This window comes from Vipera ursinii (genome assembly GCF_947247035.1).
Source record: "Vipera ursinii genome assembly, chromosome: 11".
Taxonomy (NCBI): Eukaryota; Metazoa; Chordata; class Lepidosauria; order Squamata; family Viperidae; genus Vipera; species Vipera ursinii.
In genome coordinates, this window is record NC_139524.1 from 18,017,618 (window position 1) to 18,022,322 (window position 4,705).

Below are 4,705 nucleotides of genomic sequence, written 5' to 3' on the forward strand. Positions count from 1 at the left end.
AGCAACAGAAATTTTGGGCTTTGTTGTGGTTATAAGTCGAGGGTGACCTTATGTCATCTTTTAAAGCTAGAGGCTAAGATCTTGGCTCTGTCATAGGCACAAGCGTGGCCTTTGCAACAAAGCAATGATTTTTCCCTTCTGCTATGCAGAAAATCTTCTCTGGAGATTAATCCATTTGCCACCCCAGCTCTTGTTCTGGGTTCCCTAAAACCATTCCCACCGCCATTACCAATATCTATCAGAGAGCAAATGGGGATCTAAGACAATGGCTCAGACTTCATTATCCCGAAGGAATATGGTTGCATCTTTTCAGATTAATAGCTGCTGCTTTTTAATAAAATGTACATGTCTGAAAAAGTCCTTTTGGTCTTCTGATTTTGGGCTACTGTAGACTAACAAACCCACTTCCTCCAATTATCCAGAAGGAGGGAGTGATCCAATTTAATTTCCTTAATGCCAATGTGGCAGGCACAGATAGCACAATTTGTTAGATGGAATTAATGTGGAGCTGCTTCTTGTGGGTTTGTCTATACGTTTTCTTTTTGCTCTCCCTGGTAAATTAAAACCTTGGGGGAAAAAGCAACTTAATTTTAAAAAAAAACAAAGCTGGGCAAAAACAGGCTAATCTGGCAAGGGCAGAATGGTCTTGATTTGGAATGGTACAACTGTATACTGGATCCATTTATATCTAGTATTAGATTTTTTTTTCCTTGCACGAATGGGGCTTGCTTTATTGCTTTAGTCGTCAAAAAATAAATTCATAATAATAAAACATTTTGTACTATGCATTCTTGCATCAACAGAAGGCCCTTACTAGCTTATCATATGCGGAACATAACCAGAGATGAAATGATACCTTGCCAATAGATTAAACATCTTTGTCTTACATACATTTTCTCAAGCAGATTATATATATAGATTATATATATATTCTCAAGCAGATTATATATATAGATTTTATATATATATATATATATATATATATATATATATATATATATATATATATATATAGAGAGAGAGAGAGAGAGAGAGAGAGAGAGAGAGAGAGAGAGAGAGATAGTGTGTGTGTTGCTAAAATGTGCATTAATACACATTGAAATATTGAAACCACACCCAAAGGGAATTCTGAATCAAAGTCCTCTTGCAAGCTAAGTTTGGGAAGGTTATAACTGGAAGAAATTCACTGAGGGGAAATGAGAAAACTAGGGCAAAAAGAAGAGAGAAAAGAAAGCAAGGAAGCAGAAAGTGTTCCCCCCTCATACCACTATCAAGATGGAAAGAAGGGGCAACGTTTGCTTATATCCACCAAGCCGTCTTGGTTGCATAGGTCGCCCTTCCAGAAGGAGAGGTGGCAGCTGCTGTCGGGGCTGAAAAGCTCTTATCCATGACCTCGGCTCCTCCTCGGTGCCTCAAAAGATTCTGGAGAAAAGCTTGCACAGAGAAGTCTGAAATCCTGAAGAATTTGAGTCAGTGGTCTGATGGGAATTTATCTTCATCTAAAGCCACTTCTCCCGTTGCTCTGAGGACACAGCGTTTGCGTGGACAAATAAGTTATTCAGGTTCACATTTAGGATAGAGCTGGAAGGGACCCTGGAGGTCATCTAGTCCAACCCCCTGCTCAGGTAGGAGACCCTAGACCATCTCAGACAAGTGGCTGTCCAGTCTCTTCTTAAAGGCCTCCAGTGATGGAGCACCCACAACTTCTGGAGGCAAGTTGTTCCACTGGCTAATTGTTCTCACTGTTGGGAAGTTTCTCCTTAATTCCAGCTCGCCTTGATTAGTTCCAAGGAGAGACTAATTATAATTATAACTGAAGACTGAAGAATTGTTTCGGGTGAATAGAATTTTCAGAGACTTTAAATAGCTCATTTTTTTTAAATTCAGAAAGTTGTGTTAGGATAATTTGAAGCAGCTCCTTCTCAATAAATAATGCTTAAACTATAAATACAAAAAAATAACCACTTATATTCATTTGGATAAAGTTGAACACCTAACAGTGGCTAGGATAAAAGGAAAAAAAACCCTACTATTTAAAACTCCTCTAAAAATGATGTATTTAACTTACCCTTAATGTTATATGCTACTGATAACTGAGCCGTCCTCTTTCAGACATTTGAATTCCATGAACTTTTAAAAAATTTTTTATCTTACTTGGAAAAAAGAAAGTTGCAATGTTCTCTTTGCTAAAAAGGTATTAAATTCTGGGTCACTTTGTGTGTGTGTGTGTGTGTGTGTGTGTGTGTGTGTGTGTGTGTGTATACACACACACACACATACACACACACACACATATATATAAACTCTTTGAAGACAACCCTCTCAAGGGGCAAAATAGTCTATTTTCTTGGATGCATAGAATTTTAACTACTCTAGGCACTCTTGTGAATATTAAATATCTTTAGCATAAAATGCTTTTTCATGCTTGCCTTGTTTTATCATATCTGTATTTTTTTACCCACTGGATGGAGCTGAGCATTTACTGGCCAGATATAAGCCCTTAGCTCCATCCAATGAGTAAAGAAATACAGGTATGATAAAAAAAAAGGCAAATTAACAGATTACAGTGTTATAAAAAGGGAAAATTTCTTTACCCAGCCAGTATATACCTGTTGAGTTTATTTGAATACTAAGTGTTCACAGCAACTATCTTGTCTAATTGGACTTCCTAACCAACATATTGTTGCTGAAATTTAAAGCTTAGCGGAAGCTAAGTGCTGCACACTATCCCAATTCAATGTACAAAGCCAGTCCCTAAACATTTGCAGGAACTATAAACTCCGCTGTTCAAGACAATAGGCGAAAGGGAAGAGAGAAACTCTGCACCACATACTAAAATGGTGCAAACCCCACGATTACTTAAAAGGTGCCTCTGCGCTCTTCTGAAGGTCTTCCCATCTCCTGTTCGAACTCCACCCAAGCCACACAAAAAGAAGGCAAAGGCAGAAAAATCTTTCTCACCTTTCAAGAAGAAGAAGAAAAGGGAAAGCAAAGCGATCCGCATGCCAGACCGCCTCGCCATGGCGTTCTGAATTTGCCACTCAGCCGTGAACCCTCCTGGAAACATAGTCAGTTGGTGGCATTTTACCCGCTGGGACTTTAATGAGGGAAGGAAAGCTGAAATCGGAAGGAGGCAACCACCAGCATCTGGGAAGCAGACTTCTGAGTTTGCCAGCTCCTTCTCCTCTTTCTTCTCTCTTTCTCTCTAACGACAGCCCTGCCCCTTTGCTCACAGCCCCCAGCGAGGGACGGGCGCTGGTTGCCCACACGGCTGCATGGGCAGAAAAGCCAGGTTCATTTGTCTGTTATCCATGCAGGGCAGGATTAAACCCATCCTCAGAATTCCATGCCAAAGTTTCTTCTATTCTCACAAAAAATAAAATAAGTCTGATGAAATGAAAACAGGATAATGGAACTGTGGTTGCTGAGCTGGCTTGCCTTCAAATAAGATTTTTGGAGCAGACGTGGCTGGCAAACCCTGTTAATGAATTAGCCGACGCTGGACTCCGGGCGATGATGATGATGATGATTTATGGCTGAAACGTGGAGCTTGCAGCAGCCTGTCAAGCCCAGGAGCCAAACAGCCCCACGGGAGCAGTTCGTGAAGTTGCTTTGTGGAAATAACTAATGGCTGGGGAGTTGTGTGGTAGTGGGTGTGCTTAAAGCAGAGAAGTCAAGTCCCATTTTTTCTCTCTCTTGATGAGAGGCACACTTGCACATCCTCCCAGAAAAGGCTTGGGAAGGCTCTGAAGCCACCACCCCGATAATGATAATGACGATGACACTACCCATTTGGTCACCACGATGTAAAAAAGATGTTGAGACTCTAGAAAAAAGAGTGCAGAGAAGAGCAACAAAGATGATCAGAGGACTGGAGGCTAAACCACAAGGAACGGTGGCTTGAATTGGGTATGTCTAGTTTAACGAAGAGAAGGGCGAGGGTGACAGGATAGCAACTCTTCCAGTATCTCAGGGGCCGCCCCAAAGAAGAGGGAGTCAAGTTGTTCTCCAAAGCACCTGAAGGCAGGACAAGAAGCAACGGATGGAAACTAGTCAAGGAGAGAAGCAACCTAGAACTAAGGAGAAACTTCCTGACAGTTAGAACAATTAACCAGTGGAACTACCTGCCTCCAGAAGCTGTGAATGCTCCAACACTGGATGTTTTTAAGAAGAGACTGGACAGCCATTGGTCTGAAATGGAATAGGGTTTCCTGCCTGAGCAGGGGGTTGGACTAGATGACCTCCAAGGTCCCTTCCAACTTTATTATTATTATTATCATTCATGTCATGTCCAACTCTTGGCGATTCTGTGGGTCAGGTCTCTCCACATCTTTCTTCTACAGGTAGTCCTCGACCTTACAGCCACAACTGAGCCCAGAATTCATGTTGCTAAGCGAGACATTCGTTAAGTGAGCTTTGCCCCACTTTATGGCTTTTCTTGCCGCAGTTGTCAAGCGACGCCCTGCAGTCGTCAAATTAGTAAGGTGGTTGTTAAGTGAATCTGGGTTCTCCGTTGACTTTGCTTGCCATAATCCCAAGACCGTCATAAATATGAGTCAGTTGCCAAGTGTCTTTTGATCACGTGAGCCTGGGGATGCTGCAACCGTCCCAAGCGTGAAAAACGGTCATAAGTTACTTTCTTCAGGGCTGTTGTAACTTTGAACGGTCACTAAATGAACTCAAGGGATACCTCTATTTCTTTGGG